Source organism: Panthera pardus, unplaced genomic scaffold, assembly GCF_024362965.1.
Source record: "Panthera pardus isolate Hobbes unplaced genomic scaffold, ASM2436296v1 HiC_scaffold_8, whole genome shotgun sequence".
Lineage (NCBI taxonomy): Eukaryota > Metazoa > Chordata > Mammalia > Carnivora > Felidae > Panthera > Panthera pardus.
The window spans coordinates 129,734,645-129,761,891 of NW_026527013.1; the positions used below are offsets into that span (position 1 = coordinate 129,734,645).

Consider the following 27,247-nt stretch of genomic DNA (forward strand, 5'->3'; position numbering starts at 1 on the left):
TAACATGCCTGCTCAGAAAGGAATACATCAATAATAAATTTATGATACACTATAGTTATCAGAACATAGCTAAAAATCTGCAGATCTATACAACCAAGTATAGTAAATAGTCCCCCTGGGTAACATATAGCCATGAGTAATTCTCATAATTCGACATACGTTATGGTAAGAACCATTACAAAAGCATGTGTTCATTTTGAGTCCCAATCCATTTTTAAAGAACCTGTAGGTGTTTCAAATATAATGAATGAAATCACTTGCTTGCATCAGGAACAAAATAAAACAAAAAACAAATAAACTAACAACAACAAATTACCCGAAAGGTATCTTAACCTCTATGAAAAAAATCTGGTTTTTTAAAGATGTTGGTATAACTTTGATACTTTGACTAAATAATCTTTTAATATCTACATAAAACAATTCTTTGAAATCCTGAAAATAGAAATGCATAGCAACATAATGCTTGCTTCTAATAGTAAACAGATTTGATATTCAGGTTTAAACAAACTACATTCACTACAATACATTTAAGAGGAAAAAAACAACTATGCTGGACTGCTACAGGACTGCTCTCCCAATCATGGATGTAACTATAAAAGTAAGCAAATTATATAAAGTTATTTCAGATATAGGAAAAAAGGTAAGACAGGCCTGTTATTACAAAAAGAAGAGAAACAAATCTAACAGTTGTTAGCAGTGCGCTCTAAAACTGCCCATATTTCTTACTGGAGGCAAAGTCCAGATTGTGGTATAGGAAAGGGGAACCCAAAAAAGAGCCTCATAGAAGGAATAAAGAGAGATACTGAAATTACTGTTTCAGGAGGTGGAGATGGCCAGAATTTGTTGGACCCAGTGCTGGTGAAGAAGGAGCTGTGCAGAGAAAAAAGCTTTAGTAACTAACATAAGAATCTCCTTAAGGCTTTAAATACCAGTGTGTGCTTCCTAGGGTGAAGCTTCAAGAGGTCAACTGAAGAACAACTACAAGAGAAAATTCAATTTCTGGGAAGCTGTCAAACGAACAATTCCTAAATATAGAGACCTTGTTGAATAAGCAGGGAATTCTGTACACTCCAGAACATTCATGCCTTAGTAGTGAGAGTAAACTAGCTCTATAGTAAATACTACCCTAGATCATCCTAAAAAATCATGAAGATGAGCCTCAAAATGGTCAGACTGATCTGCAAATAACTGAATGCAAAAAAAAAAAAAAAGAAAAAAGTCAAATACTATCTAAACAAAACCATAACATTCAGTTTAATGATATAAATCCTAATATCCAGGGTCGCCTGGGTGGCTCAGTCGGTTAAGCAGCCGACTTTGGCTCAGGTCATGATCTCGCAGTCTGTGAGTTCAAGCCCCGCGTCGGGCTCTGTGCTGACAGCTCAGAGCCTGGAGCCTGTTTCAGATTCTGTGTCTCCCTCTCTCTGACCCTCCCCCGTTCATGCTCTGTCTCTCTCTGTCTCAAAAATAAATAAACGTTAAAAAAATTTTTTTTTTAAATCCTAATATCCATTACCCAGTTAAAAAAAGAAAGAAAAAAAAAATAGAAGCAGGTAAAAAGGCAGAAAATAGTATCCATAATGGGGGGGGGGGGGGGGGGGAATCAGTAAATAAAAACAGACCCAGAACTAACAAAGATACAGTTAACAGAAAAAAAAAAACAAAAAACTTTAAAATAGCTATTAAAATGGGCTTGATAAGATTAAAGACTTAAAGGAAAACATGAATATAATAAGAAAGGAAAAATATTAAGGAGAACCAAATTAAAGGTCTAAAAATAAAATATATAATATTACATAAAAATTTCACTGGATGGGATTATCAGCATATTAGACACCATAGAAAGAATTTATCAGTAAAACTGAAGATATACTCCTATAAATTATCTTAACCAAAGTACAGAGGAATAAAAAGTGAAAACATGAATATAGTCTCAATAACATATGGAACAAAAGCAAATAATTTAACATTTGTATAATTAAGAGTGCTAAATGAGAAAGTATAGAAGAAAATAATATATATATGTGTGTGTGTGTATATATATATATATATACATATATATATACGTATATATATATATATTTAAAGAAACCATGCCCCCAAATTTTCTAAATTTACAAACTATATACCTATGAATCCTATAGTTTACAAACTATATACCTATGAATACCTATAGTTTACAAACTATATACCTATGAATCCAAGAAGCTCAAGAATGCTTAGGCAGATTAATCATAAAGAAAAACCACAACAAGACATGTTATAAACAAGCTGCTAAAAATCAGTAACAAAATCTTAGAAGCATACTGGATAAAGAAAAGGCACATAGTACACAGGAACAAAGTTACAAATAACACAAATGTCTCATCAGGAACTATGCTTGCCAAAATTAAAATAGAACAATGTTATTTTTTTTTTAATTGCTAAAAGGAAAAATTGTGAAAGTAAAATTCTATATCCAGCGCAAATTGCTTTCAAAAATGAATACAAAAGTAGAGAGGGCTTGGGAAGATGGTGGTGTAGGAGGAACCCTGAGCTCACCCTGTCCCACATTTACAACTTGATATCATCCACATCCAAGTCAATAAACCAGAGAGGGATCTGAAGACTGGCAGGAAAAACTCCACAACTAAATATAGAGAGAAAACTGTATCTGAAAGTTTAGGAGGTCAGAAAGTTGGAGGGAGGCTGCCCAAGAAGGGAGGGAGCTGCGCATACAGGCCCTCACACCAGGGAGCTCACCCAGGAAAGACTAACCCCCCTACACTGGGTTTTAGAAACCAGAGGGGCTGAATTCCATGAGGTTTTAAAACCTGGGGGACTTGGAGCTTGGAGCTTGAAAAGTCAGTTGACATAGCACTGGATGAGCTGGAAGGAGGAGTGATACCTGGGTTGCCGCCCTTCAAGAGACAGCAGCCTTCAAGAGACAACATAAAAACGTCAGTTTACACAATGCCGGGGGCAAAATGTAGACAGATCTGTTCATACTGATTTGGAAGCATGTTGGAGGTCTTTGAAAATGAGGGAGATGGCCCGTGCCATTTTACTCCCCTGCCCACCAGCATAAACATGAAACCACCTGCAGGAGGCGGTGCTACACAGACCCTTGCTGCCTAAGCTGCAGCAGTGTGCCATGCCCACAAGTTCTCCTGAGGACTCACCGGCCCCAAACCTGCTAGCCTAGGCCCTGGCCTCAAGTCAAATTTTGTTAAAGCTGCAATCATGCCCCTCCCCCAGCCTCCAAGTGCACTGCTGCTGTCACGCACCACATTCAGCCGCCCCACAACACCCAGCCACCACCCTGTGCCATGCCCATCCTCAAGCCCCCCAGCCACCCCAGGGCACAGCCCCCACATATCACAGTGCTTGGGGGATATGACATAGGACTAGCAGCCCAGCACAAATTTCCTGCCCTGCTCTCAATTTCCCTGGCAGGCACACCCCCTCAGAGCTGACTTTCTTGGGTCCTATTAACACCACAGAGAGTAAGCACAGCCCACAACAGGCAGAGAGTCAATGCAGTCATCTGTACTGAAAGGAAAAGTGACTCAGAAACAACAGCAGGACATAAGCGACACACATAGGCTACTCTCCTGAAGTGGCAGATTCAGATGAACAGGGGACACTGCAGTGCAGGGCACTACAGAACCTCTTCTGCGTGAAGTCACTACTTTCAAGAAGGGAATACATAGCTAACTTTCTTAACATAGAGAAACAGACACAGAGAGGCAGACAAAATGAGGAGACAGAGAAATTTATCCCAAATGAAAGAACAGGACAAGGCCATGGCCAGACATGTAAGTGAAACAGATGTAAGTAACATGCCTGATAGTGAATTTAAAGTAATGACCAAAAGGATACTCACTAGAGTTGAGAAAACAGTAGAAGACATGAGTGAAATCCTTAACATAGAGATAAGGAATACAATAGCAGAGATAAAGGGCTTAAAAACAAAATGAGAAACACACTTGATGGAATGAACAGGATGAAAGAAGCAGAGGAATGAAATTGTGATCTATGAGCTACAGTAATGCAAAGTAATCAGCTCAACAAAAGAGAGAAAAGAATCATGCAAAACGAGAACAGACACAATTCCAAACTTCAGGTTATATTACAAAGCTGTAGTACTCAAAACAGTATGGTGCTGGCACAAAAATAGAAACTTAACTCAATGGAACAGAATAGAAAACCCAGAAACAAACCCAGAACTATATAGTCAATTAATCTTCAAAAAATCAGGAAATAATTTCCAATAGGAAAAAGGACAGCCTCTTCAACAAATGGTGTTGGGAAAAGTGGACAGCAACATGCAAAAAAGACTGAAACAGGACCACTTTCTTACATCATACACAAAAATAAATTGAAAATTAACTAAAGACCTAAATGTGAGACCTGAAACCATAAAAATCCTAGAAGAAAACACAGGCAGTAACTTCTTCAACATCAGCCATAGCAATTTTTTTCCTAGATCTATCTCTTGAGGCAAGAAAACAAAAGCAAAAATAAACTATTGGGACTATATCAAAATAAAAAGCTTCTGCACAGCAAAGGAAACAATCAACAAAACTAAAAGGCAACCTACTGAATGGGAGAAGATATTTGCAAAGGACATATCTGATAAAGGGTTAGCATCTAAAGTACATAAAGATCTTATACAACTCAATATCAAAAAAACCACAATCCAGGTTAAAAATAGGCAGAAGATATGAACAGACATTTCTCCACAAAAGACATATAGAAGGCTAATAGACACATTGAAAAATTCTCAACATCACTCATCATTAGGGAATGTAAATCAAAACCACAATGAGCTATCACCTCACACCTGTCAAAATGGCTAGACTCAACACAATAGGTGTTGGCAAGGATGTGGTGAAAAGGGAATCCTCTTGCACTGTTGGTGGGAACACAAACTGGCCAAACCAGTGTAAAAAACAGAATGGAGTTTCCTCAAAAAGTTAAAAATACAACTACCTTGTAATCCAGCAATCACACTATTGTGTATTTACCCAAAGAATACAAAAACACTAATTCAAAAGAATACATCCATCTTGATGTTTGTTGCAGCATTATTTACAATAGCCAATATAAAGAACAGCCCAAGTGTCCATAGACTGATGAATGGATAAAAAAGATTTGGTATAAATACAATGGAATATTATTCAGCCATAAAAAAGAATGAAATTGTGTCATTTGCAGCAACGTGAATGGAGCTAGAGTATACAATGCTAAGTGAAATAAGTCAAAGACAAATACCGTATGATTTCACTCATATGTGGAATTTAAGAAATAAAACAAAGGAGCAAAGGGGAAAGGAGAGAAACCAAGAAACAGACTCTTAATTATACAAAACAAATTAATGGTTACCAGAAGGGAGGGAAGTGGGGGAATGGGTTAAATAGGTGATGGAGATTAAAGAGTGCACTCATGATGAGCACTGAGGGATGTATGGAACTGTTTAATCACTATACCATACATTTGAAACTAATTTAACACTGTATGTTAACTGGAGTTAAAATAAAAACTTTAAAAACATGAACATGAAATAAAGGCAGAGGCGTTGTTGCTGGCTCACCTGCATTATAAGAAATGTTGACAGAGGTTCTTCAAGTAAAAAGAAAATACCAAGGAAAATAATACCAATAACACCTTGCATCTATATAAAAGGCACAAAAATATATATATATGTAATGAACAATGTTTTTCCCCAAAGTTTTCATCCCTTTAAAAGAAAACTGTGTACAACAAAAATTATGTACTATAACACTTATGAACATGTAGAAGCAAAATATATGGCCACAATAGCACAAAAGATGGGAGGGGCAACTTAAAGGATACTATTGTAAGATATTTTGATGCCATTTCACTAACAGTTGTTTTAAAGTGCAGGGCGATGAGCTGCTAATGCCTACTGTAAATTCTAGAGTAACTACTAAAAACTAAAAGAAAAAGGTATAGCCAATGTGGAGATAAAATGACATATAAAATACACACAATTTACCCAAAATCAGGCAGGAAAAGAAAATATTAGAAACAAAAAAGAAGGACAAAGAAACAAGATGGTAGATTTAAACCCTGCCATATAAATAATTACATATGTAAATAATCTAAGCCAGTATCTTTCCCAGGGCTCCCTGAAAGAATTAAGTCCTAATGCCCTAAGGCATTTATTGTGTACAACAAGTTAACTCGTCTTCTATGCACCTACATTGGTACTTGATATGTCCCACCCATTGGAAAACTGGGAAAATAATCATTCAAATCATTTTCTATAGGGCTTAACCTTCCTGCAGGAACCTAACTGAGCAAGGTTAATACATATCCAGTTTAAAGGCATAGATCATCAGATTGTAAATAAAGCTAATGTATGGTATCTAAAGTGAGCCCAAATTAAATATAAAAAAAGAGATGTTAAAAGTAAAATGATTTTAAAAGATACTTAAATCATAGTAACACTAAACATAAGAGCTTGAGTAGCTCTATCAATATCAAAGTAGATATGAGAACAAAGAATATCACCAAGGATAAAGATGGGCATTTTATTATGATAAAGGAACCAATTCCCATCAAGAATACCAATCAATCCTAAATATATATGAATTTAATAACAGAGTTTCAGAACATGTGAAGCAAAAATTATTACAACTGAAAGGCAAAATAAAACAACATACAATAACCGCTGTAGATTTCAACACTCTTCTTTCAGTAATTGACGGAACAAAGAGAAAACATCAGTAGATAAATAGCATCCTTGAATGACACCACCAACAAACTTGATCTAATTCAGATTTACAGAACACTGCACCACCCACCAACCACAGAATACACATTTTTCCAGTGCACATGAAAAATTAACCAAAAGAAATTATGTGGAGGAGAAAAAAAACTCAGTAAGTTTAAAAAGATTGGAATCATTGAGAATATTTTCTTCAATCACAACAGAATTAAACTACAAATCAATAAAACTAAAGCGAAAAAGATCTAAAATACTGGAAATCAAACAATATATTTCTAAATAACCAAAGGAGAAAAAGAAATCACATGGAAAATTTTAAAGTCAATGAAAATGAAACGAAAACACAAAATAACAAAATGTGTATGGAAAAAAGCTAAAGTAGCGCTCAAGCAGTGCTTCAAAAAATGTGCTATGCATGGGAATCACCTAGGCAGTTTTTAAATATCCCATTGTACCCATTATCCATTTAAACAATTAAACCAAATAGTCTGGGGTTGGAAAGCCCACATCAGTATTTTTTTAAAGACTCCCACATGATTTCAATTTGTAAAAAAAAATTTGAAAGCCAATGGTTGAGAGGACAATTTTTATCTTTAAGAAACATGAAATTTCTATCTCAAGAAAGCAGAAAAAACAGGGGTCCCTGGGTGGCTCTGTCAGTTAAGCATCCGACTTCGGCTCGGGTCATGATCTTGCAGTTTGTGGTTTTGAGCCCAGCGTCAGGCTCTGTGCTGTCAGCTTGGAGCCTGGAGCCTGCTTAGGATTCTGTGTCTCTCTGTCTCTGCCCCTTCCCTGCTCATTCTCTCTCTCTCTCTCTCTCTCTCTCTCTCTCTCTCTCTCTCAAAACAATAAATAAACATTTTAAAAAAGTAGAAAAAAAAGCCAAATAAAATGAAAGTACACAGAAAAGAGGAAATAAAGAATAAACATCAAAGAAATCAATAAACAAACCAAAAGCTGTTTTGAAAATGTGATTTTTTTTTCCCTAGTGGTAAACTCTACTTAGAATGACTAAGGGAATAAAATATCAAAGACACAAATTATAAATACCAGAAATAAAAGATTACATTCTACAGATGCTTCAAACATTGAAATAAGGGAATATTATAAACAATTTTATACCAATATCCTTGATAACTTAGATGCTTATAAGATATAAAATTATAAACCAACTGAATACTAAACCAATCATCAATCTCAAAAACTTAATTTATAACAAAAAGTCTTCTTATGAAGAAAATTTTAGGACCAGAGTCTTCACTGGTAAATTCTATAAAATATTTAAGGAAGAGACAAATCCTAAACAGTCTTGTACAGAAAGAGAAGAGGGAACACTTCCCAACTTATTTTTTATAAAGCCACCAAACCACCAAAACCAGATGGACATTACAGAAAAAAGAACAAGACAGACCAATACACCTCATGAATAGAGACATAAAGAACTTTAACAAAGTAACACCAAATCAAATCTATTAATATATAAAGGATAGCGTATCATGACCAAATGTAGCTTACACAGGAATTAAAGATTAGTTTACCATTCAAAACAAATCAAAGTAATTTACCATAGTAACAGATTAAACAAAACCATAGGACCATCTTGATAGCTGCAGAAAGGATGTTACTATGTTTGTTATGGAATTAAAAAACAAACAAACAAACAAAACCCTCCAGCCAAGTAAAGTGTGGAGTTACAATTTCTTGCCTGTGGGCTTCAAATCTACCCTTCGTTGCCCCACTTTGTTGTACTGCAGCAGGACTCTGTGTCTGTTCTTTGCCAGCTGTGATGACGTTGTTTTGTCAGTAGAAGGTACTAGAAAAACACTGCAGGAAGAAAACATTTCTGTTTCTGGTTCCAATGTGATTTATTCCCTTCCTGCTCCTGTGGCAGTCAGTAGCATAGGGGTATCTGGTGGCAGTCACACCGCACCCCCCCACACACACCCACCACCACCATTCCCTCAGCAGGTTTCAGCAACACCCTCCTGAGCAACTTCTCAGGAAGTTTCCCCAGCAAGTCCCACTTGCCCCAACCAGCAATTTCCCAATCAGTTTCAGTACACCCCCATGATCATCTTTCCAGTGAATCCTGCCCAATCCTCAGGGGTTGGTTCATCTCCACCATGCCCCACAGAAGTAAGAAAATGGAGCACAACCCAGAACCACAAAGAGAAGCCCCCATCCTCCTGCCCTGGCAGGAGGCTTCCAAATGAGTTTCAGGGACTTCTCTATAGGAAGCCTCCCAAAGAGTCTCAATGGGACCCAGAAAGTGGCTTACTAGGTAAACAACTATCATACATCTATACAATTGAGTATTCTTCAACAATTTAAAAAATGAGCTGGCAAGCCCTAGAAAGACATGGAGGAACTTCAAATGCATATCAGTAAGTGAAATAAGCCAGTCTGAAAAAGGCTACTTCCTGTATGATCCCAACTATATGACATTCTGGAAAAGTAGTGGTTGTGAGAGGTACAGAAAGAGGGAGGGAAGGGTGAATATGTGCATCACAGAGGATTTTAGGAAGGTTAAACTCTTGTTTCATACTGTAATGGTAGATATATGATATTATGCATGTGTCAAAACCGAAAGAACTAAACAACATAAGAAGTGAACCCTAATGTTACCTAAGGACTTGAGTTAATAATATTGCATCAATAGTGGTACATCAATTTTAACGAATGTACCACACTAATATAAGAATAATAAGGGAAACTGTATGTAGAGAGAGAAGTATATGGAAATCCTACTTTCTACTCAACTTTTAAGTTTAAAACTGCTCTAAAAAATATAGTCTATTGATTTTTAAAACACATTTTTGTTTAATTTCACATAAGTGCTACAAGGTAGGCAGAATTCTAAGATAGTCTCTTGCTATACACACTCTGTAATCTCTTCTCCCTGAGTGTGGGCAGAACTGTAAATATAAGAAGGTTCACTCCCTGTATCAGGTTACATTATATGTTACATTATATGACAAAGGTGAAGGGATTTCACAGATGTAATTAAGGTCCCAGAGCAATTGACTTTGAGTTAATCAAAGGGAGATTATTCTGAACTAATCAGGTTAGCCCTTAAAAGGGACTTAAAGCCTGACACTTAAAAGGGAAAAGCCTCAAAGCCTAGAGAGGTTCTCCTACTGGCCTTCAAGAAAACGATCATGTAGCAAGGCCCTAAGACAGGCTCTAGGGACTGACAGCAGTCTCCAGACAAGAGTTAACAAGAAAATGGGGACCTCAATCACACAACCCCAAGAAACTGAATTAGGCCAACAACCACACAGCATGGAATAGGACTTTATAAGACCGCAGCCCCACCAAGACCTTGATTTTTACCCTGTGAGATCCTGAGCACAGGGTCCAGCTATGCCAACACCAACCACACTCTTGACCCACGAAAACTATGAGATAATTTATGTTCTCTCCTGCCACTAAGTTGGTGGTAAGTGTTACGTAGTCATTGAAAACTAATACCCTCCGGCTGACAAACCACCAAAGTCAACAAATTAGGCTAAAAGAAGTCATTTGGGGTTTTTGTTTATTCTGAAATAAGAACTGAATTTCAATGTTATAAAAATGTAAATTATGCTGCATGTAGCTGGCATTTGACATTTTCTAGCATATATGACATAACCAAGGCGTACTTTTAAAAATATGCACAATCGAGAATAAAATACAAGAACAAATCTTTTGGGAAGCGACTTTTTTAAATGCCACTTAGGATTTTGCAAATTGTTGCCAAGTAATAATTAAAATATATATATATATATATATAGGTGTCGAAAGACCACCCTAAAAAAGTACAAAGAGAAATCAGAAGTTTAAAAATCTGCAAATAAGATGCGTTATGAGTCTTGGATTTCTGAACAGAGATTTTTTATATAACATTACACAATTTTCAAAAGCAGAGTCAGTATTGATGCTTTTCTCTGTGCCAATCTCTGGAATAGACAAAAGTAAGGCCCAGCCTAGTGAAACAAGGCATTACAAGCAAACAAACAAAAAAAACCCTTTATACCATGATGTAACACATCTTATATTACAGAATTTAAAATTCTCGTGGGACTCACCATTTTTTAAAGCATGTATATTCCCTGATACTGAGAATATGGAAAATTTGAGATCTAAATATTTATATGACTTTTCTTTTTATAACAGGTATATAAAGACTATTTATTTGTTTTCTTCCCTATCAAATTATAGTGAAAAAATGATACCAGTCTCAGAAATATCAAGTTTTCTTTTCCTTCCAGCCTTATATTCTATGATTCATCACTAAATTTAGACCAATTGTGTTAGACTAGCTTATTAACATTAAAAAAAAAAATACTTTAAAGGGAAGGTCATATGGCCAACCAAGGTTTAGAACTATTTAAGAAAAATTACTAAAAAACATAGTTTCAATTGTATTTAAAAGTTATTATAATGAAAGAAAAAGTTATTCTAATGGATGGATGAAGTGATAAACAAAATGTGGTATATCCAAACAACAAATTACTCTTCAGCCTTAAAAAAGAATGAAGTACTAACACATTCTGTAGTGTGGATGAGCCTTGAAAACATTATACTAAGTGAAGAAGCCAGTAACAAAAGGTCACATGTCTCATTTTTTATATAAAATATTCAGGCAGGTAAATCCACTCTGGGTATGGGAGATTCCTTTGGGGATGACGGATTTTTGCAACTAAACAGAGGTGACAGAGCATTGTGAATGTCGATGAATTATACACTTTAGAGTAATTTTACGTTATGTGAATTTTACCTCAATTTAAAAAGTTAATCTAGTCAGTCTAAATACTAAACTTTTACATATAAGTGATAGAAATTTAGAATAGATGTTCTGTAGAACACTCAATGGTGCAAATAAAAGTCACTAGCACATGAACAGAAAATCATTAACTATCCTATTTAAGTACACACTGAGACTTTATACATGATGCTTGAAAGGGCATCTGGTTCACTGCATGAAAAATAATAAAAATGTTCTACGCTGTGCTAGACATATAATGAATAATATTTGCAATGTTTTTCAAAAAATTGTATAAAATGTTATGTCACAGAAGCAGTTCACATAAACTGTACTAAACTGTATTCATGCTTTCTCATTTTTCTGCCAATTAAATATTAATGAATTATTGCCAAATGCCATGTCATAAGCAAGATAAGATTGAATCCAAATTTTGGAATCTGGTTTGAACTACTAGGATTAGCAAACTAAGCAATCAAATAAAATATTAAGCATGTCAACCCAAATAATCCACTCTCATCTTTGGAAATGCTTTGAAATGCTTTGAAAATAAATTTCCAAAGAGAAAAAATATAGTAATCCATACAAAAGATCTTAACACTGCTTTGAAAACACACATTTTAACCCATAATTTATGGTTTTTCAATGACTGTTTCAAGATTATTTTCTAGCAAGACAATCAAAATATTCCGATCAGAAGAAACACTTTAAAGGTATTTTTTTAGTTTAATTTAGATAGATTTACAAGCACAAATCTTGTCCATAATTATAAGAATTGCCTACTTTACTCAGTAGGCAATAAAAGTATCCTATGTGTTACAGAATATAGGTTACAATTGAGAGTTTATACCTAAATGACATCATAAATTAAGCAAAACATGATATATACCATCCTTAATAAAATTAAATGGGTACAAATATTATATGAAAATGGTAATAAAGTAGGTGCTAGACCTGCACTGTCCAATACAGTAGTCATTAAGCACTTATATCTATTTAAATTTAAAATAATTAGAATTGCATATTAAAGATTCCTTTTTCAGTTACACAAATCACATTTCAAGTCTTCAATAGCCACAAAGGTCTAGCAGTTACCATATTGAACAGCAGATTTCCATCATTACCCAAACAGTACTTGTTGGGCTTGTTTACCATAACATTGCCTCATGATGCTTAAGCTTAGGACTCCTCATTTGAAAAAGCCCTTTCGGGGACCTGGGACTGGCCTTAGCAATGTGTTCTCATGATGATGTGATGCCTTTTCATACATTTTGCAAAATTAAGATGTTTTAACCATAATAAAAGTATTTCTCTTTCCACTCCAACTCACACTTCACCACCCTTTCCCTTGTGTCAAAGAGTATGAGTGGGCAACGTGGGGCTCCAGCAAAGAGAAAGGTTAATTAGAGATATATGTTCGGTTTGAGTTTAGTGGGATATATGTATGTAGTTCTCAGTCATTTCCATATGCAATAAATCATTGCCATACGTTCCACCCCAGGAACAGCTTCTGGGAATATACATTTTTCCTACTGCTTCAACTCACCTGTTATCATGACATGAAGGTGCAAAGCCAGAGGTCAGAGGTGACATGAATGTGTCTCATGGCAACTAGAACCACAGGTATTATAAATAGAGGACAAACAGTCTGAAATGTGTGCAGCTAGAAACAAGTCTGTGGAAAATTTTTCCAATCATGAGATATGAAATAGTATAAGTAGATAATTCAGTTTTTAATTGATGCCTGCTCAAATCAGAAATTTTCTTAGTGGGACTATAGTTGATAACATATTTAATTATAAATGCATCATACTTTTTCTTTTTAATGGGACTCATGAAATAGACTTCTCTGAAACTCTGTACAGCATAAACTTGTAACAGTTTTATAAGTACTAGGTGCATTTGTGAGTGAAACTGCATGTTTTATACACTTCATCTATCAATAAAAACAAAATTTTATTAACCAGGCTACAGCAAAGACTTATCTCTGTTCTATTTATAGGAAATCATATCATAAAAGCACTATGATAGATAGAGAGAGGCAATCAAACACTAAACATCCTATAGTTGTAGAAAAAAATTAGTTTAAAAGTACAATCAACAGTTTTAAAATGTCATTTTTCTGAATAATGTGATCATTATGTCATTGGCCACCTTTTTTTGCAATCTGTAATCTGTTATTTTATTTTTGTTCTAAATAAATGTTGACTTTTGCACATAACCTTGTATTTGTAATTTTGTATTTCTCTTTTAAAGAGGACTCCCTCCCACAAAAGGTCTACTTTTTAGGTCCCCCCCCCCCAAAAAAAAAAACCTTGATCTGCTCCTGGTACTAGGAAATCATGTCCTGATTAAAATAAATATTTACCAATTAGCAATCTCTACATTTTTGTCTCTTCACTCCAAATGTGTTACAACATTTAATAACCCAGCCGCATTACTAACACTGAATGCCAGAATTTGAAAGGGTTCATTTGAAATACATCTCGTCTACTCTCTCTGAACCTTATCTGATATCTCTTCAACCTTCAGCACAAAAAAAGCTCACACCTCACTAGCACTGATACAAATGTCAGCCTTGGTAATTAAGTTACATTGCCCACCCCTTTGAGCTTTGTACTATGAATGGCAGTTAAGTTCTTAATACAATTACAGCTATAGTTATTCAAATGACCACGACTTTTTTTTTTTTTCCTGAGTAAACAATATACTGAACCAAATGCTAGCCTGACAATACCAATTCATTTCAGTAAATAAAAGACAAACAAAAATTTCAGTCATCATACTTAGAAAATGTTCTAAATGATACCAACATTGTAAAACCACCTTTATGTGTTACGAAAATGTACTTACAATGTAAGTATAAAAATGCCTAATAGCTAAATGCCATTCATGCAAATATTCCCTAAGTTAACATTTTATTTTTCATTTCATACCCTTTACACTTCATTAAACCATACTTCAGATAACCTAATTTCTCATTATTGTATTGCAAAGATATATTCAGCCTGAAATTATATCAAATAAATTGTAAATCAAATTTCTGAAAGCCATAGCCATAGGTGGAAATCAAATGAAATGCCTAATTTCACATAAATGGCTAAAGCTCTAAATGGACTGCATTTATTTAATTGCCTAGGCACACTGATTCGGCAGTGTTTTTGTTGCTGTCTCCTATAGATAGATGTAGAATAATGTCATTCTAATATATAAGCAATATATTGGCAGTCAAGACAAAAAGATTTTTACTCTGGATAAAAAAATTAGAGGCTATGTTAAAAAATCAATTGAAATTAGACTTGGAATACACATATTCTAATATATTCCTTTTCTCTGATTAACCCTGCTTGATGCATTTACTAAAGATTAAAAAAAAAAAGAAGAACGGAAATAAGAGGATGGGAAGTAAACAGGTAAGTTACCACCCTTACTCAAAAAAATGGTTCTATTCACAGGGAGAGAAGGTAGAATGATGGTTGCCAGGGATAGGGAAGGAGAAATAAGAAGTTACTGAGTTATGTTTAATAGCTACATACTTTCAGTTTGGGAAGATGAATGGTGATGGATGTACAATGAGAATATACTTAATAGCACAGAACTGCACACTTATAAATGGTTGAAGTGGTATGTTTTATGTTATATACATTTTATCATTTAAAAATTTTAATTATTCTGAAGAAAATATACTTACATTTTTAGAGTTTTTTTTTCTTTTCTTGGATTTAGCCTGAATTGAAGGTACTTTATTTTAAATAATGGAAACTAAGTTCTTAAGTGAATCATTAAAAGTCATAGCAAATAGAATGGAAAAAACTAATTCAGTTTACAAAATTGAGAGATCCCCTGAGAAATTCCAAACTTCTCTAATAGTTACTGCAAAACAAATAAAAAGCTACCTATAGGATAGAGGTTCAGTTGAAACCTTTTCCAAAAAACAAAAAGATAGCTAACTGTACCTCTGACCACACTGAGCAGGGACAGTTAGTTGATGGGGTGGGAAGGTGTCAACAGCAAAGCAAGTCTAGTTGTTTCCACTGTGGAGAGAAAGGAATTAAGTCAACAGTGTGAACACGCAATCAACTTCAAAGAATCCATCCTATCAGAGATACCAACATGTCCTGTCTTCTAGAAAACCCATTTACAAATTCTAGGATGCATGATATTTTGTTAAAAATGAGTCCTGATTCATTAGAAGTTTATCTTTATTAAGCTGAGGAGCAGCTGTGGAGCGTGATTTACAGTAAGGTAAATCACAGTAAATCCACCATCTAGCAGAGTGTTACATAGGAAGTAGGCAATAAATATCTGTTTAATTAGCAGGAAAGGAAGGAGAGAGGGAAGGAGGAAATGGATGGGAAAAAAGGAGGGGAAGTTGGGCAAATGGGTTGTATACACGCTAACAACCCATCAGCTAGTACTCAGCATCTGGCTTTGCTGTGCAGAAGAAGAGAGGCTGCGAGTAGTCGATGGACAGTCGGGGCCAGTGCCCAGAGTAAGCTGTGCTATTTTGTAGACTTTATTGATGAGTTCTTTCTTTATTGACTAAAGTTCAGAATTTAAATATGTTAGTGATATATACAAAGTACCTGAATAACACCTGGAATTCATTACGTTTGTACAACCATCCATGATGTACACCTGCACCATTAAAACTTTGTTTTAAATACAGACAGCCTTAACACATAGCAATTTTATATATCCCAAAGCTGGTTTCTTCCTGGTACAATAATTAAAACTCTATATTTTCATCAACATTTTGTAATAGATCATTCTGCAGCCAAATATTAAACAATTTTATCACAACAGCAAAACATTTGAAGCAATCACCATATTTCAACTTTATAATCTTTATAAAATAGGAGCTTGTTTTGGTCATACAATTGTGTCACTTTTTGCTGACCACCAGGAAAAAAACCCTGTCAAGTGACTTTCAGGTTTACACAGTGTGTGCCATTATAAGCAATCATGGGCTTAATGGAATGCTAGCTGTGTGCACTTCTGGTATGCCCCTCAATCCATGTCATTAGTCATTTCATGAATCATTTCAGCTTTCCTTCATCAACTACCCTCTCAGGTTTTTCAGTCATCACTCTTAAGATCAATTCACAAAGCAATTTTTCAACTTCCGGTAATTTTTTTCACTCACTTACATATTTTGATTCCTTAAAGATGTCATTTTTGGCAAAACTAACCGGTGGGGGGGGGGGGGGACAATTATCAGGAAAAAATGGTTGCCAGTGGAGTGTGAGGGCAGAGTTTGACTGGTAATGGACACAGGGAACTTTCCGAGCTGACAGTAACATTCTGTATCTTGATAAAGGTTTGGGTTGCGCAGGTATACACACACATATCAAAACAGCAAAGGTTCCCTTAAGATTTATACATGTCTATTGTGTTTAAATTTCACCTCAGGAGGGAAAAGAACTTCATTATTATTGAACCCTCGTTAGTGTTATGCATTCTGAAGTATTTAGGGATAAGTGCCTGCAATTTACTTTGAAATGCATCATAAATAAGATGGATTGATGGATGAATAGAGAGATGAATAGATGGATAGAGATATAAGGGGGAAGGAAATGTTTGGTAAAATGTGAGCGGTAGGTATTCTGGTGCTCGCTGTAAAGTTCTTCATTTGAAAATTTCATAATAAAATATCTTAAAGTTTGTTAAGTAATTGGTTCATAATCCTTTTCACTTCATCATTCACCCAGTAAAGAAAAAGGAATCAGCAAGTATTCCCAAAGATTTTGAACCATGATCTTAGTTACTCCCTTGCTTGATCATTTTAGGTACCTATGAAAATTGATCCCAATAGTTAGCACTGGATAATAGTATTGTTAAATTAATTAAATCTATAATTTAGTCATTCATTCTTTTGTTCATTCCACAAATACTTGTCAATCACCTTCTATGTACCAGATGGCTGTAATGCTAAAGGAAGAAAGCCAACTTAATTGTAATACAAGGTGACATATATCAAGTGTTATAGGAATATGGCTGGCAAGGCATTTTCTGGACCATGGAGAATGAGTATGATTTTTCCAGATAGAGTACAAAGAGGGGAAAGTTAATTCTAGACTGTGGAAAACTGAATAATTAAGCATGTAATACAGAAACTTTATTTCACAGCTAAAAATAAGTTTATGGTAGTTGCTTCTTAAATTTATCAAAATGTCTAAAATAAATTTACATACATTAGACACTCCCCCCCCCCCCTCCCCGGCCTTTTACTATCTTATATACTGCTTTGGGAAGATTCGACAGCCTTTTCAGTCACCAGCATAAATCCAGGTGTATCTTTTTTATCATTGAACACAAGCTGCATGTATTTCATATTAAATATTTAAAAGTATGTCCACATTTGATTTTATTACTATTTGGGGTTTTTTGTTTGTTTGTTTGTTTGTTTGTTTGTTTGTTTGTTTTTCCTAAGAAGCTTTTAGGACTCACTTTGGGAAGTATTGCTCTAATGTCTTGAAATCCCAAGAGTGAATACTCAGGTATTAAAAAGTTTCTGAGACCAGGCAGCAAATAAAAATGCAAATTTCTCACATAGCAATTCAGCTCAATATAATATGCATAAAGGACAAGTATCAAAGTACTGTCCAGATTGTAAACAATCTATTTAGATATTTTTAATATTTTATATCTTCCCTCTTAAGGCATGTAGATGGTCCCATTTCCTTTAATGACTAGTTTGCCTCTCCAAATAACAAAATTCTAATACCTGTGGCTTTACTTCAATAGATTTTCTCTGTAAAATGTGTGTATGACTATAGATCTCACATGCTTAATGTGAATATTAGATGAGATTTTTAAAAAATGAAAAGCAGTTAGTACTTACTGATCAATAAATAGTAGTAACTAATATTAAAAAATAGTTTTCCATATACCTATTCATGCAATTGAACAGACACGCTTTTTGATCTGGGCCATGAGCTAAAGCGAGCCAGAATTCATCTTATCTTTTCAGTTTCGTTACCAAGTCCTAACTCTTAGTCTCATTGCATTACTGACCACTTCAATGTCATGATAGCTTTTCATTTGCTCCCTTTCGGATCCAAACTCCTTACTTCACTGCTCACCCAAGACTGGCACTCTTTACAGAGTTCACTAGCAAAGACCTTAGAATTCTTTTATCATTTATCCGTGAGTGGCTCAGAATAGAAATATCACTGGACCTTGACCTCAAATAATCCTCTAAAAAAATTCCCAGTGACTGAGTTGGGCTAGAGGTTCAGACTCAAGATGCTTTGTAATTTGTTTCAAACCATTTTCTACAGTACCTTCAAATGATCCCCAGGCTGAATGAGATGTTTTGTTCTGAGGAGCTTTGAAAAAGTCAGTTAGGAAAGGTAATATTAGGGGAGTTCTTAGGCCTGAATGCTGCATTATAAAAAGAATATTCAGAGACTCTAGGGAAAAGATATTTCTAGGATGAAAAAAAATTTCAGTAGAAAACCTGATTTCATTTGTTAGTACATATAATGACTGTCACTATTTAATAGAACAGTACCTTATCACTTTGAGATAAAAAGAAGTGAGGATTTGAGGTCATACTTTGAGACACAATTAAGTGACTAAGTCAATATGTCTTCAATAGTGGGGGACATTTCCTTACAGAGGTCTATAAATTTAGGAACAACCTTGCAAAATGATCTGTACTATTGATCAGTTTATTAATCTCCATGTTATGTTTCTATTAAGTGAAAATAAATTATTCTAGATGTTTACTGTTAAGTTATAAATCTAGTCCAACATACCATTAAGATTTAAAAACAGTTAAATCTTTAATAATGCCATAAGAGCAAGTAAATAGAGAGGCTAACACTCAGTTCTATTAGGCACGTCCACAGCACTGATATTTTCTTCTCTTAAAACATGTTGAATTTAAGATACAGGTATGAATCTTATTTTGCTGCAATGCTAATTATACTCATTTAAAAACCTGAAAGCTATTAGTCCTGATTTTCACTTTTTCATCTAAATGATATGATACAAGTGTGCTGTGAGCACCTGTGCTCATGCTGCCATCCTCAGCCGAGTCCTGCCAGCAGATTGTATGCATTTCAATCTTCACGTTGCAATCTCTTACTTGCAATATGCTAAGAGAGTGATTTTCTTTATTGTTCCCTGGTCTTGTATTTCAGTCTTAAAGAAAACAATAGGGCAATTGGGGCCTTATTTAGCAAATCAGTCACTCTGCTTTTCTTGTCAAATGAACGAATGAATGAATGAATGAACGAACGAATATAAATAAATAGATGCTTGGTTTCTCAACTAAGTGAGGAAGACATAAAGTAGCAGAAAAATGAATACTAAAAAGGTCAGAAGAAAGAGAGCTTTCAACAGTAATTGTTTAAAGAGTAAGGACCAGGAGGACATAATTTGATACAAAAAAATTGAATGCTTAAAAATACTTAGGTGAATCCACACAATTCTAAAAAGCCTTTACAAGATGATTCCTATGTGAGATAAATAAGTCTGTCATTTCAAAAAGAAAAGAGAAAGTTTTTGGTAAAAGGAATAAAATCTGGTTTTATTTAAAACTCGGTAAAAAGTACTTTGATAGAGTACCTTTTTAAAGAAATGGCCAGGTGCCTAACAATTTTTTTACCCAAAAAAATCCTATCCTGCTGTACTGACAATATGCTTTATTTTAAAACTAGAGTAATACAAAAAGTTCAAAGGAAGACTTTCCAAAGTACAAAAAAAGTCTACGATACACCAAGCCACAGCTGAAATGACTAGCAATACCGCCTTCTCAAATCCCTCAAAGCTTAAAAGTATATGATACAACACAACTATTTATATATTTCCTACTTGAACAGCTTCACAGTTGCCATGAATTATTCTTTCATTTTCCACAAGTACTTAGAAAGCAGTATAGTTCTTCACTTTAAAAGGAAAGAAAAAATAGGTAGAAAAATAAAATACATTGTTTTCACAAACAGAAAGTATATGATAAAAGATGGGTAGATGCACAGGTGGATTATGGGTGGATAGACAGGTGGATTATGGATGGATACACAGGTGGATGGATGGTACATGGATATACAGGTAGATGGATCAACAGATGCTCAGAAGGACATGTGAATGGATAAATAAGCTGCTTCCTATCAAAGCAAAAACACAAACACAATCTTTCTTTTCTCCTTTCATTAATATCTATAGAAGTACTTAATCTGGGGCGCCTGGGTGGCGCAGTCGGTTAAGCGTCCGACTTCTGCCAGGTCACGATCTCGTGGTCCGTGAGTTCGAGCCCCGCGATGATCTCGCGGTCCGTGAGTTCGAGCCCCGCGTCAGGCTCTGGGCTGATGGCTCGGAGCCTGGAGCCTGTTTCCGATTCTGTGTCTCCCTCTCTCTCTCTGACCCTCCCCCGTTCATGCTCTGTCTCTCTCTGTCCCAAAAATAAATAAAAAACGTTGAAAAAAAAAATTTAAAAAAAAAAAAAAAAAAAAAAGAAGTACTTAATCTAAGGGATGTCAAGGTCAGGAGGGGGTTTATGAATCCCCATGAACTATAAAGGAGGAAGATGCATGTTGATATGGGTAGACACATGAATGTGTGTGTGAAAGAGAAAAAGGGTAGGTGTGAGTTTATGTGTAGGTAGACATTCTCTTATGCATTTATTAGAATTCAGAGTTTTTAAAGGTATCATGACCTAGAAGAAGGTTAAGACCACTACTGTAAAGTGTTTCACATGATGAATCAAATGATAGGGCAATACTAGGTAGTCTTCTCAAAGCTAGGAAGCCATGCTGATAATTTCAAGAAAACCTAAGGACACTCAAACACTGGATCCTCAGTTAACCACAGAATCCGTAGCTACCCTAAAGAGGGTGGAAATTGTATCATTTAAGACTTTTTTTGACAAAAGGAAAAGCCTAAATGGGCACTGACAGCTCTCAAAATTTACTTTTACTAACAGTGAAGTTAGGACACAAAAGTTCTCAGTTATCAGCATTCGGTACTCTGTGCAAGGAAAATTCTTAGCACCACCTGAGTTCCCACAATGTGCCTTAAGATAACATGCAGATCCACAGAATCATATCTCTCTTTATTAGAATACATTAACAAAAGGGACCCCTTCTTCCGATTTCCAGAAACAATTAGCCTACTCTCTTTTAAAAGTGTACTTTGCCAGAGTCTTTTCGCCTCACATCCAAAGAAGCAAGGCCTGAGTAAAAAGAAGCTGGCAAGGCAGCTTGAACAAGCACTTTCCATACATCCAAGGAAGCTTTGGCACTCACAGATGGTGCGAGGCATGGATCCTGAAAAGAGAGCAGCGGGATAATATCCACCCAGTACGTAACAAAGGCACTGAAAGTCAGCAAAAAAAAATTAATTCAACATAGCATCCCTGATTTCATATTTATTAAACACCACCCTTTCATAATAGCCTGGGGAATTAAGTAAAGGATTTAAAGATTCACATCTAATTGAACTCCAACACAGACAAAACACTGTTTCTTAACTTGAGGTAACAACAGCCAAATTTTGCCTTTCAAAGGCAACAGAACTTTAGAAAAATGATACCTTCCCAGAGATCCCTTGTGAGCTGTTCACAAACATTTGTCACGGTGGCAAATAATTTCATAAGTTTCTTTATTGGACATAACAACTCACACTTGGAGAAATGCAGACCCAAGAATCAAATTCACAGCAGGAAAAGGGCAACACAGTATTACGGAAAGTATGCTGGACCAGAATCAAATCAGAAGACCTAGGGTCTTAGTTCTAACATCAGGTGGATGAATGTGAGCTCCTAGGGAAGAATGAACATAATGTAGTTGCCTTTCAGTTGCTGCTGCCACACGTATACAAAGCAAACAGAGAGGAACACATTATAGCCTGAGGCACTCTATTTTTTGTCCGGCTTTATCTCAGGAACAACAAAGTCCTTTTGAGATCCTGATTAGAACATTATAATTTTTAAAAGATTGGAGAATATATAAGGATATTGGAAATTATTAACAAAGTAGGGAAAACGTATTTGATATTTTCATAATTTCTACAATATGCATCCTAATTAAGCTAAAGGACATATGCCTAAAAACTGCTGCCATTTTGTCTAAAAGCAACACATAGTAAAACATTTTTTCTTTCTTTCCTGGTATAAAAAAAATTTTTTAAAGGGAAATAAAAATAAATTTTTAGGGAGAGCTACAGATATCATCAAGTATGCATTTTAACCTAGTCCAATATGTCTTTTGTATAAATCTGAGTTTTTAACAGATCTAAAGCTCTCAGAGTATCTGTTGATGCTATTCTGTGGGAGAGATAAATACAGATAAAGTTCTTATACTTTATACCAAAACTTCCTTAATTTATCAGATATTCTAATCTCAAGACAAAATCTTTACTTAAGCAAGCCAGGTAAAAATTATCACTTAGAAAAATAATGGGATAACTATTTTAAACTATTTATTAAAAAAGAAAAAGCTTTAAGAGATCTAAGTAGGGTAACCAAGTATTTTCCTGGATGCTGTGTGTATCAGGTTCGTGAATATTTTTCTTGTTTTCTCTTACTACCAGAAATAGACAATAGACACTATTAAATTTAAATATGCTATGTCCTTTTTTTTATCTTGAGGACAAATGGGCTCAACCTCAGTAATAGTTATTATACATGCAGCACTTTCATGGGATATGGCCAGGATTTATAGAGCTTTTGTTAGATAACAAAACCCAGATAAACCAGAAAGGAAATATAACCCATAGCGGGATAATATTCATCACTAGGGCACTTGGACTTTAAGATTCTACTGGTCAATGGCAAAGAAAATTGTGCACTCATGAGCAAGTCATTTTGCTCACTGGGTGTCAGTCTTCTCGTACGTAATAAAATATTTACTATAAGTTTTATTCATCTATAAACCCTTTGTTGGAAGAGATCATGGTACCCTAGCATCTACCCATAATAGGTAGCCAAATTATAATGTGCAGAACACAAATTTACAAATTTTCTTTCCAGTCTACTTATTCTTCATTTCTATAATTTCTTAAATATGATCTTTGGGTGGGTATGTCCATAAAATATGGCAGAACATATAAAAAGGTGGGAGGTCCATAAAAATGTGGTAGAAATGAATAATTTGGCTAGAAGATAAAGAAACGATTGGGCACAGTTGAAGATTAGCTAAATAACCGTATCTGTTTTTAGCTTTTATCTTACTTGACCAAAGTTTTCAGAGGATGTCAGAGACAGAAATTAAAATATAAGAAGATAAGTTAGATCAGTTATACCTTAAAATTGTTTTTTGATAAACATAATTCCAAGTTTTGATGATCTAATTTATTAGTTGTCTGCATCAGACTTTGCCAAAACTCTAGCTTTAAACTTTATAAAAAGTCGGGGCGCCTGGGTGGCGCAGTCGGTTAAGCGTCCGACTTCAGCCAGGTCACGATCTCGCGGTCCGTGAGTTCGAGCCCCACGTCAGGCTCTGGGCTGATGGCTCGGAGCCTGGAGCCTGTGTCTGATTCTGTGTCTCCCTCTCTCTCTGCCCCTCCCCCGTTCATGCTCTCTCTCTGTCCCAAAAATAAATTAAAAAAAAAAAAAAAAAAGTTGAAGAAAAAAACTTTATAAAAAGTCATAGAATTATAGTTTCTCTTTCAGATTCCTTTTTGCTTGTTTTTTTCTAGTTAAAACCTTTGTAGAATGTCTAACCATAATTTGAAATTACCGTAAAAACAAAACTTCCCTAATTTCTAGTTTAAAATGTTTATGCTTTTTGGGCAACAAAGTAATTAGTACTTATAGATTCACATGTGGGCAATCTAACGTAATATAATATTCTAATATACAGAAAAAAGCTGTAAGCCACAAAATATCTAATACAACATTATTTAAAACCGCAGAACTCTAGCACTAACTAAAAATTTTTAAAATAGAATGATAATAGAAATTGTGGAATACCCACTTGATCTTCCATTTTGAAGTCATTCAAAATGATGCACATAAAACCTAAGTACCAACTTGGAAATGCTTTGTTTAAAAAAAAAAAAAAAAAAAGGTAATGGGCTGAAAGGAACTACACTATCCTCAAAAAAAAGGAAGAGTTTTAACCAAATGTCATAATACCACAACAACAAAATCCCTCCTCATGGTATTTCTTAAAGAAATGAGAAGAGTTAAATTAAATAAACATACATTTTTAACTAAGATAGTTAGTTCTGAGTTATCTTCCAGATCTTGTCTCCTTATGCTTAGGTATACAAAATCACTGAATACTTAAAAAATGTTTCTATTCTGTAAAAATCCAAATGAAGTCACTCAATTTTTTAAAAAATTGTTGTCTTATTATACTTGGAGTCCTGCCACTGAGTTAAACTCAAAGAATATAACATTAAATCATTATACAAAACTACACTTACTCATTTATGAAAATCAGCCAAAATAGATCTTTAAAAAACATCTCACTGCTATAACAGTTTGAAAAAACCCAGAGAACAAAGAACTGTGTCAGACTCCATATCCTTAGTGTTAAAAGTGTGAAAATGACAGTCTCAAAATACGTATAGAGAACAAATTTAATTGTGCCACTTAGCAAAGATTTTACTTTTAAATTACCTTTCTTTTCATTTTATTATTTCTTTCTGACCACCTAAACTAGCCATCAAGCCACTACCACATCACAGTTTTAATTATTTGCTTAGCACTTATTTTTAAATAATATATATCTTTTATTTATTTATTATCTATCTGGCCCTGTAGAAAATAGACTCCTAGAGTAAAGGAGTGGTTTCTACCTCATTAATAATCCCAGGAGTTGCCACATATAGACATGTAGGTTTTACATATGAAAGGGCAGACCTACGCCGGCCGACTCTATCTTGTTCTGTGTCCTCCACCTTGAGTGACTATGTCCCCAACATGGTCCTTTTCCAGGAAAATCGCAGAAACCTCAGACCACGCCTCCTCCCCTTGAGTAACCTCCCGCTCACCCTTTCAACCTTCCGGATCAAAACACGCCAGGTGACCTGCGTAGCAGGACTCTGACCCTTCCCCAGCCAATCGGCTGAGGCTACAGCCATTACCTCACCAACTGCCCCTAGACCCCAATAAAACCTTTGTGCTTTTGAAACTCGCTCTCTCTCCCGGGCATCTCACAGCTGCGTCAGTGCAGGTAGGGGATTGAGCTCGAGCTAGCTCGAATAAAGGCTCTTTGCTTTTGCATCGGACTCGGCTCCCTGGTGGTCTTTGGGGATCACGAATTCTGGGCATAACACATACATGAACAGTACCTCATTACAGTTAGGCAATGTACAACCTATAAAACTGAATATGCTAAGCCTGCCTATGAATAATTATCATACATATCATATAAGGCCAGTGATCTTAACAGCACCATGTCTTTAATGGTGATGGCAATCTCATTTGCAACATGCATGTCAGAAAAAGTTTTTCCTCTAAGTTTTCAATTCCTGAATTTTCTTTAACATTATTTCACATAAGCATGTATGAATTTGCTCCTTGTTATTCTATGAAATTTATAAATTTGTTCTCTATACATATTGGTTTCCTGAAGCAGAAACCGATCCAACAGAGTTACTTATGAAAAGCCAATCAGAATGAGTTATGATCACAGTAAATTTTTGGAAGTATTTTTCAACCCCAAATTACTTGTTTACTACTAGGTACAGATCATTTATTTTTAAAATAACTTTCTAATGGTTTCAAAGAAAACTATTACATATATACTGTAATCTAATCCATTAGAATTTTAAACATAGAAAGCAATCCTAAACATTAAAAAAAATATGGAACTACTTGGCACGCCTGGGTGGCTCAGTCAGTTAAGCGTCTAACTTCCACTTAGGTCATGATCTCATGACTTATGAGTTCTAGCCCCCCTCCGGCTCTGTGCTGACAGCTCAGAGCCTGGAGCCTGCTTTACATTCTGTGTCTCCCTCCCTCTACCCTACTTTCTATCCTGCTCTCTACCCTGCTCATGTTCTGTCTCTCCTTCAAAAATAAGTAAACATTTAAAAAAAATTTTTTTTAATATATAGAACTTCTTTTTTATAGAATGCCATTTCTGTTTCATAATTGGGGGTTCAGAGCTTAAATTATTATATTTAGTTGTCCTGTTTCCAAACATACTTCATTTTGTAATAATGCCTGACAGTCCTACAGGAAACAAAAACTCCACTTTTAATCAAAGTGAAGGCTAGATCTATTTCCTGGGAAATCTAATTCAAAGTAAGCAATCCCTCCTTTACTTGATATTGCCCTATTCACACAAAACTGTGTGGCTAGAAGAAATGATAATGGCATATAAAATCTTTCTCTTCTAGCTTATTGCTTACAATCTGGATGAAGCTGACAGCCAGAAAAAAAGCATACAAAGGTCAATGTGAAAACAATGCGTAGGACGGGCCATTCTTCTTCCTACCAGACAAATGATGACCAGCATGACTATCAGCTCTAATATTTACCTTGTAATAACCAATAATAACCTTCTTGTTCCCTCATCCAGACCTCATACACCCACACACTCCCTATTCCCCACCTGGCAAATATGAATTAAATTAAACAAATTTTTATTTGTCTACTACATGCTAAGCACCAATAGAATAAAATAAGACTAGGAAAACACTACTTGCCCCCAGGGGAGCTTCACACTCGTAAGAGGACATTATTTGGCAATGCAGTAGCAAAGACATGATATCAAATCAGCAGTTAAAACTGACACTTCTATGCCTAGAACAAGGATAGACTAATCTCAAACCAGGCTGTTCTGCACCCCAGTATCTGATCCTCT

At 35.2% G+C, this 27,247-nt stretch overlaps 1 protein-coding gene across 10 annotated transcripts in view; it reads right to left on the minus strand.

Moving 5' to 3' along the window:
* IMMP2L (inner mitochondrial membrane peptidase subunit 2) overlaps nt 1-27,247 on the minus strand; it is an 882,864-nt gene that overhangs the window by 746,692 nt on the left and 108,925 nt on the right. The window lies entirely within an intron of this gene.